Below are 17,412 nucleotides of genomic sequence, written 5' to 3' on the forward strand. Positions count from 1 at the left end.
TAACCCTAATGTAAAACCCTAGTTTAAAATCCTAACCCTAATGTAAACCCTAGTTTGAAACCCTTACCCTAATGTAAAACCCTAGTTTGAACCCTAACCCTAATGTAAAACCCTAGTTTGAAACACTAACCCTAATGTAAAACCCTAGTTTGAAACCCTTACCCTAATGTAAAACCCTAGTTTGAAACCCTAACCCTAATGTCAAATCCTAGTTTGAAACCCTATCCCTAATGTAAAACCCTAGTTTTAAACCCTAACCCTAATTTAAAACCCTAGTTTGAAACCCTAAACCTAATGTAAAACCCTAGTTTGAAACCCCAAACCTAATTTGAATCCGTAGTTTGAAACCCTAGCCCTAATGTAAAACAATAGTTTGAAACCCTAACACTAATTTGAAACCCCTGTTTGAAAACCTATCCCTAATGTAGAACCCTAGTTTGAAACCCTTACCCTAATGTAAAACCCTAGTTTGAAACCCTAACCCTAATGTCAAATCCTAGTTTGAAACCCTATCCCTAATGTAAAACCCTAGTTTTAAACCCTAACCCTAATTTGAAACCCTAGTTTGAAACCCTAAACCTAATGTAAAACCCTAGTTTGAATCCGTAGTTTGAAACCCTAAACCTAATGTAAAACCCTAGTTTGAATCCGTAGTTTGAAACGCTAGCCCTAATGTAAAACAATAGTTTGAAACCCTAACACTAATTTGAAACCCCTGTTTGAAAACCTATCCCTAATGTAGAACCCTAGTTTGAAACCCTTACCCTAATGTAAAACCCTAGTTTGAAATCCTAACCCTAATGTAAAACCCTAGTTTGAAACACTAACCCTAATGTAAAACCCTTGTTTGAAACCCCAAACCTAATTTGAAAAACTAGTTTGAAACCCTAACCCTAATGTAAAACCCTAGTTTGAAACCCTAACCCTAATGTAAAACCCTAGTTTTAAATCTTTACTCTAATCTAAAACCCTAGTTTGAAATCCTAACCCTAATGTAAAACCCTAGTTTGAAACACTAACCCTAATGTAAAACCCTAGTTTGAAACCCTTACCCTAATGTAAAACCCTAGTTTGAAATCCTAACCTTAATGTAAAACCCTAGTTTGAAACACTAACCCTAATGTAAAATCCTTGTTTGAAACCCAAACCCTAATGTAAAACCCTAGTTTGAAACCCAAACCCTAATTTGAAACCCTAACCCTAATTTGAAACCCTCGTTTGAAACCCTAACCCTAATTTAAAACCCTAGTTTAAAACCCTATCCCTAATGTGAAAAACTAGTTTGAAACCCCAAACCTAATTTGAAACCGTAGTTAGAAACACTAACTCTAATGTAAAACCCTAGTTTGAAACCCTAGTTTGAAACCCTAACCCTAATTTGAAACCCGAGTTTGAAACCCTAACCCTAATTTGAAACCCTAACCCTAATGTAAAACCCTTGTTTGAAACCCTAACCCTAATTTGAAACCCTAACCCTAATTTGAAACCCTAATTTGAAACCCTAATTTGAAACCCTTACCCTAAAGTAAAACCCTAGTTTGAAACCCCAAACCTAATTTGAATCCGTAGTTTGAAACCCTAACCCTAATGTAAAACCCTAGTTTGAAACCCAAACCCTATTTTGAAATCCTAGTTTGAAACCCTTACCCTAATGTTAAACCCTAGTTTGAAACCCTAACCCTATCTTGAAACCCCTGTTTGAAACCCTATCCCTAATGTAAAACCCTAGTTTGAACCCTAACCCTAATGTAAAACCCTAGTTTGAAACACTAACCCTAATGTAAAACCCTAGTTTGAAACCCTTACCCTAATGTAAAACCCTAGTTTGAAACCCTAACCCTAATGTAAAATCCTAGTTTGAAACCCTATCCCTAATGTAAAAACATAGTTTGAAACATTTACCCTAATGTAAAACCCTAGTTTGAAATCCTAACCCTAATGTAAAACCCTAGTTTTAAACCCTAACCCTAATTTGAAACCCTATTTTTAAACCCTAAACCTAATGTAAAACCCTAGTTTGAAACCCAAAACCTAATTTGAATCCGTAGTTTGAAACCCTAACCCTAATGTAAAACAATAGTTTGAAACCCTAACCCTAATTTGAAACCCCTGTTTGAAAACCTATCCCTAATGTAGAACCCTAGTTTTAAACTCTAACCCTAATGTAAAACCCTAGTTTGAAACCCTAACCCTAATTGGAAACCCCTGTTTGAAACCCTAACCCTAATGTAAAACCCTTATTTGAAGCCCTAACCCTAATGTAAAACCCTAGTTTGAAACACTAACCCTAATTTGAAACCCTAGTTTGAAACCCTAACCCTAATGTAGAACCCTACTTTGAAACACTAACCCTAATGTAATACCCTAGTTTGAAACCCTAACCCTAATGTAAAACCTTAGTCTGAAATCCTAACCCTAATATAAACCCTAGTTTGAAACCCTTACCCTAATGTAAAACCCTAGTTTGAAACCCTAACCCTAATGTAAAACCCTAGTTTGAAACCCTAACCCTAATTTGAAACCCTCGTTTGAAACCCTAACCCTAATTTAAAACCCTAGTTTAAAACCCTAACCCTAATGTGAAAAACTAGTTTGAAACCCCAAACCTAATTTGAAACCGTAGTTAGAAACACTAACTCTAATGTAAAACCCTAGTTTGAAACACTAATCCTAATTTGAAACCCTAGTTTGAAACCCTAACCCTAATTTGAAACCCGAGTTTGAAACCCTAACCCTAATTTGAAACCCTAACCCTAATGTAAAACCCTTGTTTGAAACCCTAACCCTAATTTGAAACCCTAACCCTAATTTGAAACCCTAATTTGAAACCCTTACCCTAATGTAAAACCCTAGTTTGAAACTCCAAACCTAATTTGAATCCGTAGTTTGAAACCCTAACCCTAATGTAAAACCCTAATTTGAAACCCAAACCCTAATTTGAAATCCTAGTTTGAAACCCTTACCCTAATGTTAAACCCTAATTTGAAACCCTAACCCTATCTTGAAACCCCTGTTTGAAACCCTATCCCTAATGTAAAACCCTAGTTTGAACCCTAACCCTAATGTAAAACCCTAGTTTGAAACACTAACCCTAATGTAAAACCCTAGTTTGAAACCCTTACCCTAATGTAAAACCCTAGTTTGAAACCCTAACCCTAATGTAAAATCCTAGTTTGAAACCCTATCCCTAATGTAAAAACCTAGTTTGAAACATTTACCCTAATGTAAAACCCTAGTTTGAAATCCTAACCCTAATGTAAAACCCTTGTTTTAAACCCTAACCCTAATTTGAAACCCTATTTTTAAACCCTAAACCTAATGTAAAACCCTAGTTTGAAACCCAAAACCTAATTTGAATCCGTAGTTTGAAACCCTAACCCTAATGTAAAACAATAGTTTGAAACCCTAACCCTAATTTGAAACCCCTGTTTGAAAACCTATCCCTAATGTAGAACCCTAGTTTTAAAATCTAACCCTAATGTAAAACCCTAGTTTGAAACCCTAACCCTAATTGGAAACCCCTGTTTGAAACCCTAACCCTAATGTAAAACCCTTATTTGAAGCCCTAACCCTAATGTAAAACCCTAGTTTGAAACACTAACCCTAATTTGAAACCCTAGTTTGAAACCCTAACCTTAATGTAGAACCCTACTTTGAAACACTAACCCTAATGTAAAACCCTAGTTTGAAACCCTAACCCTAATGTAAAACCTTAGTCTGAAATCCTAACCCTAATATAAACCCTAGTTTGAAACCCTTACCCTAATGTAAAACCCTAGTTTGAAACCCTAACCCTAATGTAAAACCCTAGTTTGAAACCCTAACCCTAATGTTACCACCCTAGTTTGAAACCCCAACCCTAATTTGAAACCCTAGTTTGAAACCCCAACCCTAATTTGAAACCCTAGTTTTAAAACCTAAACCTAATGTAAAACCCTAGTTTGAAACCCTAACCCTAATGTAAAACCCTAGTTTGAAACCCCAACCCTAATTTGAAACACTAGTTTTAAACCCTAACCCTAATGTAAAACCCTAGTTTGAAACCCTAACCCTAATGTAAAACCCAAGTTTTTAACCCTAACCCTAAAGTTAAACCCTAGTTTGAAACCCTAACTCTAATGTAAAACCCTAGTTTGAAACCCCAAACCTAATTTGAAAAACTAGTTTGAAACCCTAACCCTAATGTAAAACCCTAGTTTGAAACCCTAACCCTAATGTAAAACCCTAGTTTTAAATCCTTACTCTAATCTAAAACCCAATTTTGAAATCCTAACCCTAATGTAAAACCCTAGTTTGAAACCCTTACCCTAATGTAAAACCCTAGTTTGAAATCCTAACCCTAATGTAAAACCCTAGTTTGAAACCTTAACCCTAATGTAAAATCCTTGTTTGAAACCCTAACCCTAATGTAAAACCCTAGTTTGAAACCCAAACCCTAATTTGAAACCCTAGTTTGAAACCCTAACCCTAATGTTAAACCCTAGTTTTAAACCCTAACCCTAATTTGAAACCCGAGTTTGAAAACCTAACTCTAAGGTAAATCCCTAGTTTGAAACCCTAACCCTAATTTGAAACCCTCGTTTGAAACCCTAACCCTAATTTGAAACCCTAGTTTGAAACCCTTACCCTAATTTGAAACCCTAGTTTGAAACCCTAACCCTAATTTGAAACCCTCGTTTGAAACCCTTACCCTAATTTGAAACCCTAGTTTGAAACCCTAACCCTAATGTAAAACCCTAGTTTAAAACCCTAACCCTAATGTGAAAAACTAGTTTGAAACCCCAAACCTAATTTGAAACCGTAGTTAGAAACACTAACTCTAATGTAAAACCCTAGTTTGAAACACTAATCCTAATTTGAAACCCTAGTTTGAAACCCTAACCCTAATTTGAAACCCGAGTTTAAAACCCTAACCCTAATTTGAAACCCTAACCCTAATGTAAAACCCTTGTTTGAAACCCTAACCCTAATTTGAAACCCCAACCCTAATTTGAAACCCTAATTTGAAACCCTAACCCTAATGTAAAACCCTAGTATGAAACCCCAAACCTAATTTGAATCCGTAGTTTGAAACCCTAACCCTAATGTAAAACCCTAGTTTGAAACCCAAACCCTAATTTGAAATCCTAGTTTGAAACCCTTACCCTAATGTTAAACCCTAGTTTGAAACCCTAACCCTAACTTGAAACCACTGTTTGAAACCCTATCCCTAATGTAGAACCCTAGTTTTAAACCCAAACCCTAATGTTAAACCCTAGTTTGAAACCCTAACCCTAATGTAAAACCCTAGTTTAAAATCCTAACCCTAATGTAAACCCTAGTTTGAAACACTTACCCTAATGTAAAACCCTAGTTTGAACCCTAACCCTAATGTAAAACCCTAGTTTGAAACACTAACCCTAATGTAAAATCCTAGTTTGAAACCCTTACCCTAATGTAAAACCCTAGTTTGAAACCCTAACCCTAATGTAAAATCCTAGTTTGAAACCCTATCCCTAATGTAAAAACCTAGTTTGAAACCTTTACCCTAATGTAAAACCCTAGTTTGAAATCCTAACCCTAATGTAAAACCGTAGTTTTAAACCCTAACCCTAATTTGAAACCCTAAACCTAATGTAAAACCCTAGTTTGAAACCCAAAACCTAATTTGAATCCGTAGTTTGAAACCCTAACCCTAATGTAAAACCCTAGTTTAAAACCCTAACACTAATGTGAAAAACTAGTTTGAAACCCCAAACCTAATTTGAAACCGTAGTTAGAAACACTAACTCTAATGTAAAACCCTAGTTTGAAACACTAATCCTAATTTGAAACCCTAGTTTGAAACCCTAACACTAATGTGAAAAACTAGTTTGAAACCCCAAACCTAATTTGAAACCGTAGTTAGAAACACTAACTCTAATGTAAAACCCTAGTTTGAAACACTAACCCTAATTTGAAAAACTAGTTTGAATCCCTAACCCTAATGTGAAAAACTAGTTTGAAACACAAACACTAATGTAAAACCCTAGTTTGAAACCCTAATCCTAATGTAAAAGCATAGTTTGAAACCCTAACCCTAATTTGAAACCCCAGTTTGAAACCCTTACCCTAATGTAAAACCCTAGTTTGAAAACCTAATCCTAATGTAAAACAATAGTTTGAAACCCTAACCCTAATTTGAAACCCTAGTTTGAAACCCTAAACCTAATGTAAAACCCTAGTTTGAAACCCCAAACCTAATTTGAATCCGTAGTTTGAAACACTAACCCTAATGTAAAACAATAGTTTGAAACCCTAACCCTAATTTGAAACCCCTGTTTGAAAACCTATCCCTAATGTAGAACCCTAGTTTGAAACCCTAACCCTAATGTAAAATCCTAGTTTAAAACCCTAACCCTAATGTGAAAAACTAGTTTGAAACCCCAAACCTAATTTGAAACCGTAGTTAGAAACACTAACTCTAATGTAAAACCCTAGTTTGAAACACTAATCCTAATTTGAAACCCTAGTTTGAAACCCTAACCCTAATTTGAAACCCGAGTTTGAAACCCTAACCCTAATTTGAAACCCTAACCCTAATGTAAAACCCTTGTTTGAAACCCTAACCCTAATTTGAAACCCTAACCCTAATTAGAAACCCTAACCCTAATTTGAAACCCTAGTTTGAAACCCTAACCCAAATGTAAAACCCTAGTTTGAAACCCCAAACCTAATTTGAATCCGTAGTTTGAAACCCTAACCCTAATGTAAAACCCTAGTTTGAAACCCAAACCCTAATTTGAAACCATAGTTTGAAACCCTAACCCTAATGTAAAAACATAGTTTGTAACCCTAACCCTAATGTAAAACCCTAGTTTGAAACCCAAACCCTAATTTGAAACCCTAGTTTGAAACCCTAACCCTAATGTAAAACCCTAGTTTTAAACCCTAACCCTAATTTGAAACCCAAGTTTGAAACCCTAACCCTTAGGTAAAACCCTAGTTTGAAACCCTAACCCTATTTTGAAACCCTCGTTTGAAACCCTAACCCTAATTTGAAACCCTAGTTTGAAACCCTAACCCTAATTTGAAACCCTCGTTTGAAACCCTAACCCTAATTTGAAACCCTAGTTTGAAACCCTAACCCTAATGTAAAACCCTAGTTTAAAACCCTAACCCTAATGTGAAAAACTAGTTTGAAACCCCAAACCTAATTTGAAACCGTAGTTAGAAACACTAACTCTAATGTAAAACCCTAGTTTGAAACACTAATCCTAATTTGAAACCCTAGTTTGAAACCCTAACCCTAATTTGAAACCCGAGTTTGAAACCCTAACCCAAATTTGAAACCCTAACCCTAATGTAAAACCCTTTTTTGAAACCCTAACCCTAGTTTGAAACCAAACCCTAATTTGAAACCAAACCCTAATTTGAAACCCTAATTTGAAACCCAAACCCTAATGTAAAACCCTAGTTTGAAACCCCAAACCTAATTTGAATCCGTAGTTTGAAACCCTAACCCTAATGTAAAACAATAGTTTGAAACCCTAACCCTAATTTGAAACCTCTGTTTGAAAACCTATCCCTAATGTAGAACCCTAGTTTAAAACCCTAACCCTAATGTAAAACCCTAGTTTGAAACCCTAACCCTAATTTGAAACCATAGTTTGAAACCCTAACCCTAATGTAAAAACATAGTTTGTAACCCTAACCCTAATGTAAAACCCTAGTTTGAAACCCAAACCCTAATTTGAAACCCTAGTTTGAAACCCTAACCCTAATGTAAAACCCTAGTTTTAAACCCTAACCCTAATTTGAAACCCGAGTTTGAAACCCTAACCCTAAGGTAAATCCCTAGTTTGAAACCCTAACCCTAATTTGAAACCCTCGTTTGAAACCCTAACCTTAATTTGAAACCCTAGTTTGAAATTCTAACCCTAATTTGAAACCCTCGTTTGAAACCCTAACCCTAATTTGAAACCCTAGTTTGAAACCCTAACCCTAATGTAAAACCCTAGTTTAAAACCCTAACCCTAATGTGAAAAACTAGTTTGAAACCCCAAACCTAATTTGAAACCGTAGTTAGAAACACTAACTCTAATGTAAAACCCTAGTTTGAAACACTAATCCTAATTTGAAACCCTAGTTTGAAACCCAAACCCTAATTTGAAACCCTAGTTTGAAACCCTAACCCTAATGTAAAACCCTAGTTTTAAACCCTAACCCTAATTTGAAACCCAAGTTTGAAACCCTAACCCTAAGGTAAAACCCTAGTTTGAAACCCTAACCCTAATTTGAAACCCTCGTTTGAAACCCTAACCCTAATTTGAAACCCTAGTTTGAAACCCTAACCCTAATTTGAAACCCTCGTTTGAAACCCTAACCCTAATTTGAAACCCTAGTTTGAAACCCTAACCCTAATGTAAAACCCTAGTTTAAAACCCTAACCCTAATGTGAAAAACTAGTTTGAAACCCCAAACCTAATTTGAAACCGTAGTTAGAAACACTAACTCTAATGTAAAACCCTAGTTTGAAACACTAATCCTAATTTGAAACCCTAGTTTGAAACCCTAACCCAAATGTGAAAAACTCGTTTAAAACCCCAAACCTAATTTGAAACCGTAGTTAGAAAAACTAACCCTAATGTAAAACCCTAGTTTGAAACACTAACCCTAATGTGAAAAACTAGTTTGAAACACAAACACTAATGTAAAACCCTAGTTTGAAACCCTAATCCTAATGTAAAAGCATAGTTTGAAACCCTAACCCTAATTTGAAACCCCAGTTTGAAACCCTTACCCTAATGTAAAACCCTAGTTTGAAAACCGAACCCCAATGTAAAACAATAGTTTGAAACCCTAACCCTAATTTGAAACCCTAGTTTGAAACCCTAAACCTAATGTAAAACCCTAGTTTGAAACCCCAAACCTAATTTGAATCCGTAGTTTTAAACCCTAACCCTAATGTAAAACAATAGTTTGAAACCCTAACCCTAATTTGAAACCCCTGTTTGAAAACCTATCCCTAATGTAGAACCCTAGTTTGAAACCCTAACCCTAATGTAAAATCCTAGTTTAAAACCCTAACCCTAATGTGAAAAACTAGTTTGAAACCCCAAACCTAATTTGAAACCGTAGTTAGAAACACTAATTCTAATGTAAAACCCTAGTTTGAAACAATTATCCTAATTTGAAACCCTAGTTTGAAACCCTAACCCTAATTTGAAACCCGAGTTTGAAACCCTAACCCTAATTTGAAACCCTAACCCTAATGTAAAACCCTTGTTTGAAACCCTAACCCTAATTTGAAACCCTAGTTTGAAACCCTAACCCAAATGTAAAACCCTAGTTTGAAACCCCAAACCTAATTTGAATCCGTAGTTTGAAACCCTAACCCTAATGTAAAACCCTAGTTTGAAACCCTAACCCTAATTTGAAACCCCTGTTTGAAACCCTATCCCTAATGTAGAACCCTATTTTGAAACCCTAACCCTAATGTAAAACCCTAGTTTGAAACCCTAACCCTAATGTAAAACCCTAGTTTAAAATCCTAACCCTAATGTAAACCCTAGTTTGAAACCCTTACCCTAATGTAAAACCCTAGTTTGAAACCCTAACCCTAATGTAAAACCCTAGTTTGAAACCCTAACCCTAATGTAAAACCCTAGTTTAAAATCCTATCCCTAATGTAAAAACCTAGTTTGAAACCTTTACCCTAATGTAAAACCCTAGTTTGAAATCCTAACCCTAATGTAAAACCCTAGTTTTAAACACTAACCCTAATTTGAAACGCTAGTTTGAAACCCTAACCCTAATGTAAAACAATAGTTTGAAACCCTAACCCTAATTTGAAACCCCTGTTTGAAAACCTATCCCTAATGTAGAACCCTAGTTTAAAACCCTAACCCTAATGTAAAACCCTAGTTTGAAACCCTAACCCTAATGTAAAAACATAGTTTGTAACCCTAACCCTAATGTAAAACCCTAGTTTGAAACCATAACCCTAATTTGAAACCATAGTTTGAAACCCTAACCCTAATGTAAAAACATAGTTTGTAACCCTAACCCTAATGTAAAACCCAAGTTTGAAACCCAAACCCTAATTTGAAACCCTAGTTTGAAACCCTAACCCTAATGTAAAACCCTAGTTTTAAACCCTAACCCTAAATTGAAACCCAAGTTTGAAACCCTAACCCTAAGGTAAAACCCTAGTTTGAAACCCTAACCCTAATTTGAAACCCTCGTTTGAAACCCTAACCCTAATTTGAAACCCTAGTTTGAAACCCTAACCCTAATTTGAAAGCCTCGTTTGAAACCCTAACCCTAATTTGAAACCCTAGTTTGAAACCCTAACCCTAATGTAAAACCCTAGTTTAAAACCCTAACCCTAATGTGAAAAACTAGTTTGAAACCCCAAACCTAATTTGAAACCGTAGTTAGAAACACTAACTCTAATGTAAAACCCTAGTTTGAAACACTAATCCTAATTTGAAACCCTAGTTTGAAACCCTAACACTAATTTGAAACCCGAGTTTGAAACCCTAACCCTTATTTGAAACCCTAACCCTAATGTAAAACCCTTGTTTGAAACCCTTACCCTAATTTGAAACCAAACCCTAATTTGAAACCCTAATTTGAAACCCTAACCCTAATGTAAAACCCTAGTTTGAAACCCCAAACCTAATTTGAATCCGTAGTTTGAAATCCTAACCCTAATGTAAAACCCTAGTTTGAAATCCTAACCCTAATGTAAAACCCTAGTTTAAAATCCTAACCCTAATGTAAACCCTAGTTTGAAACCCTTACCCTAATGTAAAACCCTAGTTTGAAACCCTTACCCTAATGTAAAACCCGAATTTGAAACCCTAACCCTAATGTAAAATCCTAGTTTGAAACCCTATCCCTAATGTAAAAACCTAGTTTGAAACCTTTACCCTAATGTAAAACCCTAGTTTGAAATCCTAAACCTAATGTAAAACCCTAGTTTTAAACACTAACCCTAATTTGAAACGCTAGTTTGAAACCCTAACCCTAATGTAAAACAATAGTTTGAAACCCTAACCCTAATTTGAAACCCCTGTTTGAAAACCTATCCCTAATGTAGAACCCTAGTTTAAAACCCTAACCCTAATGTAAAACCCTAGTTTGAAACCCTAACCCTAATTTGAAACCATAGTTTGAAACCCTAACCCTAATGTAAAAACATAGTTTGTAACCCTAACCCTAATGTAAAACCCTAGTTTGAAACCCAAACCCTAATTTGAAACCCTAGTTTGAAACCCTAACCCTAATGTAAAACCCTAGTTTTAAACCCTAACCCTAATTTGAAACCCAAGTTTAAAACCCTAACCCTAAGGTAAAACCCTAGTTTGAAACCCTAACCCTAATTTGAAACCCTCGTTTGAAACCCTAACCCTAATTTGAAACCCTAGTTTGAAACCCTAACCCTAATGTAAAACCCTAGTTCAAAACCCTAACCCTAATGTGAAAAACTAGTTTGAAACCCCAAACCTAATTTGAAACCGTAGTTTTAAACCCTAACCCTAATTTGAAACCCAAGTTTGAAACCCTAACCCTAAGGTAAAACCCTAGTTTGAAACCCTAACCCTAATTTGAAACCCTCGTTTGAAACCCTAGCCCTAATTTGAAACCCTAGTTTGAAACCCTAACCCTAATGTAAAACCCTAGTTTAAAACCCTAACCCTAATGTGAAAAACTAGTTTGAAACCCCAAACCTAATTTGAAACCGTAGTTAGAAACACTAACTCTAATGTAAAACCCTAGTTTGAAACACTAATCCTAATTTGAAACCCTAGTTTGAAACCCTAACACTAATTTGAAACCCGAGTTTGAAACCCTAACCCTAATTTGAAACCCTAACCCTAATGTAAAACCCTTGTTTGAAACCCTAACCCTAATTTGAAACCAAACCCTAATTTGAAACCCTAACCCTAATGTAAAACCCTAGTTTGAAACCCCAAACCTAATTTGAATCCGTAGTTTGAAACCCCAACCCTAATGTAAAACCCTAGTTTGAAATCCTAACCCTAATGTAAAACCCTAGTTTTAAACCCTAACCCTAATTTGAAACCCTAGTTTGAAACCCTAAACCTAATGTAAAACACTAGTTTGAAACCCAGAACCTAATTTGAATCCGTAGTTTGAAACCCTAACCCTAATGTAAAACAATAGTTTGAAACCCTAAACCTAATTTGAAACCTCTGTTTGAAAACCTATCCCTAATGTAGAACCCTAGTTTAAAACCCTAACCCTAATGTAAAACCCTAGTTTGAAACCCTAACCCTAATTTGAAACCATAGTTTGAAACCCTAACCCTAATGTAAAAACATAGATTGTAACCCTAACCCTAATGTAAAACCCTAGTTTGAAACCCAAACCCTAATTTGAAACCCTAGTTTGAAACCCTAACCCTAATGTAAAACCCTAGTTTTAAACCCTAACCATAATTTGAAACCCGAGTTTGAAACCGTAACCCTAAGGTAAATCCCTAGTTTGAAACCCTAACCCTAATTTGAAACCCTCGTTTGAAACCCTAACCCTAATTTGAAACCCTAGTTTGAAAACCTAACCGTAATTTGAAACCCTCGTTTGAAACCCTAACCCTAATTTGAAACCCTAGTTTGAAACCCTAACCCTAATGTAAAACCCTAGTTTAAAACCCTAACCCTAATGTGAAAAACTAGTTTGAAACCCCAAACCTAATTTGAAACCGTAGTTAGAAACACTAACTCTAATGTAAAACCCTAGTTTGAAACACTAATCCTAATTTGAAAAACTAGTTTGAAACACAAACACTAATGTAAAACCCTAGTTTGAAACCCTAATCCTAATGTAAAAGCATAGTTTGAAACTCTAACCCTAATTTGAAACCCCAGTTTGAAACCCTTACCCTAATGTAAAACCCTAGTTTGAAAACCTAACCCTAATGTAAAACAATAGTTTGAAACCCTAACCCTAATTTGAAACCCTAGTTTGAAACTCTAAACCTAATGTAAAACCCTAGTTTGAAACCCCAAACCTAATTTGAATCCGTAGTTTGAAACCCTAACCCTAATGTAAAACAATAGTTTGAAACCCTAACCCTAATTTGAAACCCCTGTTTGAAAACCTATCCCTAATGTAGAACCCTAGTTTGAAACCCTAACCCTAATGTAAAATCCTAGTTTAAAACACTAACCCTAATGTGAAAAACTAGTTTGAAACCCCAAACCTAATTTGAAACCGTAGTTAGAAACACTAACTCTAATGTAAAACCCTAGTTTGAAACACTAATCATAATTTGAAACCCTAGTTTGAAACCCTAACCCTAATTTGAAACCCGAGTTTGAAACCCTAACCCTAATTTGAAACCCTAACCCTAATGTAAAACCCTTGTTTGAAACCCTAACCCTAATTTGAAACCCTAACCCTAATTTGAAACCCTAGTTTGAAACCATAACCCAAATGTAAAACCCTAGTTTGAAACCCCAAACCTAATTTGAATCCGTAGATTGAAACCCTAACCCTAATGTAAAACCCTAGTTTGAAACCCAAACCCTAATGTAAAACCCTAGTTTGAAATCCTAACCCTAATGTAAAACCCTAGTTTTAAACACTAACCCTAATTTGAAACCCCTGTTTGAAACCCTTTCCCTAATGTAGAACCCTATTTTGAAACCCTAACCCTAATGTAAAACCATAGTTTGAAACCCTAACCCTAATGTAAAACCCAAGTTTAAAATCCTAACCCTAATGTAAGCCCTAGTTTGAAACCCTTACCCTAATGTAAAACCCTAGTTTGAAACCCTTACCCTAATGTAAAACCCTAATTTGAAACCCTAACCCTAATGTAAAATCCTAGTTTGAAACCCTATCCCTAATGTAAAAACCTAGTTTGAAACCTTTACCCTAATGTAAAACCCTTGTTTGAAATCCTAACCCTAATGTAAAACGCTAGTTTTAAACACTAACCCTAATTTGAAACGCTAGTTTGAAACCCTAACCCTAATGTAAAACAATAGTTTGAAACCCTAACCCTAATTTGAAACCCCTGTTTGAAAACCTATCCCTAATGTAGAACCCTAGTTTAAAACCCTAACCCTAATGTAAAACCCTAGTTTGAAACCCTAACCCTAATGTAAAAACATAGTTTGTAACCCTAACCCTAATGTAAAACCCTAGTTTGAAACCCTTACCCTAATGTAAAACCCTAGTTTGAAACCCTAACCCTAATGTAAAATCCTAGTTTGAAACCCTATCCCTAATGTAAAAACCTAGTTTGAAACCTTTACCCTAATGTAAAACCCTAGTTTGAAATCCTAACCCTAATGAAAAACCCTAGTTTTAAACACTAACGCTAATTTGAAACGCTAGTTTGAAACCCTAACCCTAATGTAAAACAATAGTTTGAAACCCTAATCCTAATTTGAAACCCCTGTTTGAAAACCTATCCCTAATGTAGAACCCTAGTTTAAAGCCCTAACCCTAATGTAAAACCCTAGTTTGAAACCCTAACCCTAATTTGAAACCATAGTTTGAAACCCTAACCCTAATGTAAAAACATAGTTTGTAACCCTAACCCTAATGTAAAACCCTAGTTTGAAACCCAAACCCTAATTTGAAACCCTAGTTTGAAACCCTAACCCTAATGTAAAACCCTAGTTTTAAACCCTAACCCTAATTTGAAACCCAAGTTTGAAACCCTAACCCTAAGGTAAAACCCTAGTTTGAAACCCTAACCCTAATTTGAAACCCTCGTTTGAAACCCTAACCCTAATTTGAAACCCTAGTTTGAAACCCTAACCCTAATGTAAAACCCTAGTTTAAAACCCTAACCCTAATGTGAAAAACTAGTTTGAAACCCTAACCCTAATTTGAAACCCTAACCCTAATGTAAAACCCTTGTTTGAAACCCTAACCCTAATTTGAAACCAAACCCTAATTTGAAACCCTAATTTGAAACCCTTACCCTAATGTAAAACCCTAGTTTGAAACCCCAAACCTAATTTGAATCCGTAGTTTGAAACCCTAACCCTAATGTAAAACCCTAGTTTGAAATCCTAACCCTAATGTAAAACCCTAGTTTTAAACCCTAACCCTAATTTGAAACCCTAATTTGAAACCCTTACCCTAATGTAAAACCCTAGTTTGAAACCCCAAACCTAATTTGAATCCGTAGTTTGAAACCCTAACCCTAATGTAAAACCCTAGTTTGAAATCCTAACCCTAATGTAAAACCCTAGTTTTAAACCCTAACCCTAATTTGAAACCCTAGTTTGAAACCCTAAACCTAATGTAAAACACTAGTTTGAAACCCAGAACTTAATTTGAATCCGTAGTTTGAAACCCTAACCCTAATGTAAAACAATAGTTTGAAACCCTAACCCTAATTTGAAACCTCTGTTTGAAAACCTATCCCTAATGTAGAACCCTAGTTTAAAACCCTAACCCTAATGTAAAACCCTAACCCTAATTTGAAACCATAGTTTGAAACCCTAATCCTAATGTAAAAACATAGTTTTAAACCCTAACCCTAATTTGAAACCCGAGTTTGAAACCCTAACCCTAAGGTAAATCCCTAGTTTGAAACCCTAACCCTAATTTGAAACCCTCGTTTGAAACCCTAACCCTAATTTGAAACCCTAGTTTGAAACCCTTACCCTAATTTGAAAAAATAGTTTGAAACCCTAACCCTAATTTGAAACCCTCGTTTGAAACCCTAACCCTAATTTGAAACCCTAGTTTGAAACCCTAACCCTAATGTAAAACCCTAGTTTAAAACCCTAACCTGAATGTGAAAAACTAGTTTGAAACCCCAAACCTAATTTGAAACCGTAGTTAGAAACACTAACTCTAATGTAAAACCCTAGTTTGAAACACTAATCCTAATTTGAAACCCTAGTTTGAAACCCTAACCCTAATTTGAAACCCGAGTTTGAAACCCTAACTCTAATGTGAAAAACTCGTTTAAAACCCCAAACCTAATTTGAAACCGTAGTTAGAAAAACTAACCCTAATGTAAAACCCTCGTTTGAAACACTAACCCTAATTTGAAAAACTAGTTTGAAACCCTAACCCTAATGTGAAAAACTAGTTTGAAACACAAACACTAATGTAAAACCCTAGTTTGAAACCCTAATCCTAATGTAAAAGTATAGTTTGAAACCCTAACCCTAATTTGAAACCCCAGTTTGAAACCCTTACCCTAATGTAAAACCCTAGTTTGAAAACCTAACCCTAATGTAAAACAATAGTTTGAAACCCTAACCCTAATTTGAAACCCTAGTTTGAAACCCTAAAACCTAATGTAAAATCCTAGTTTGAAACCCCAAACCTAATTTGAATCCGTAGTTTGAAACCCTAACCCTAATGTAAAACAATAGTTTGAAACCCTAACCATAATTTGAAACCCCTGTTTGAAAACCTATCCCTAATGTAGAACCCTAGTTTGAAACCCTAACCCTAATGTAAAATCCTAGTTTAAAACCCTAACCCTAATGTGAAAAACTAGTTTGAAACCCCAAACCTAATTTGAAACCGTATTTAGAAACACTAACTCTAATGTAAAACCCTAGTTTGAAACACTAATCCTAATTTGAAACCCTAGTTTGAAACCCTAACCCTAATTTGAAACCCTAATTTGAAACCCGAGTTTGAAACCCTAACCCTAATTTGAAACCCTAACCCTAATGTAAAACCCTTGTTTGAAACCCTAACCCTATTTGAAACCCTAACCCAAATGTAAAACCCTAGTTTGAAACCCCAAACCTAATTTGAATCCGTAGTTTGAAACCCTAACCCTAATGTAAAACCCTAGTTTGAAACCCAAACCCTAATTTGAAATCCTAGTTTGAAACCCTTACCCTAATGTTAAACCCTAGTTTGAAACCCTAACCCTAATTTGAAACCCCTGTTTGAAACCCTATCCCTAATGTAGAACCCTATTTTGAAACCCTAACCCTAATGTAAAACCCTAGTTTGAAACCCTAACCCTAATGTAAAACCCTAGTTTAAAATCCTAACCCTAATGTAAACCCTAGTTTGAAACCCTTACCCTAATTTGAAACCATAGTTTGAAACCCTAATCCTAATGTAAAAACATAGTTTTAAACCCTAACCCTAATTTGAAACCCGAGTTTGAAACCCTAACCCTAAGGTAAATCCCTAGTTTGAAACCCTAACCCTAATTTGAAACCCTCGTTTGAAACCCTAACCCTAATTTGAAACCCTAGTTTGAAACCCTTACCCTAATTTGAAACCCTAGTTTGAAACCCTAACCCTAATTTGAAACCCTCGTTTGAAACCCTAACCCTAATTTGAAACCCTAGTTTGAAACCCTAACCCTAATGTAAAACCCTAGTTTAAAACCCTAACCCGAATGTGAAAAACTAGTTTGAAACCCCAAACCTAATTTGAAACCGTAGTTAGAAACACTAACTCTAATGTAAAACC

This window comes from Vanacampus margaritifer, chromosome 1 (genome assembly GCF_051991255.1).
Source record: "Vanacampus margaritifer isolate UIUO_Vmar chromosome 1, RoL_Vmar_1.0, whole genome shotgun sequence".
Taxonomy (NCBI): Eukaryota; Metazoa; Chordata; class Actinopteri; order Syngnathiformes; family Syngnathidae; genus Vanacampus; species Vanacampus margaritifer.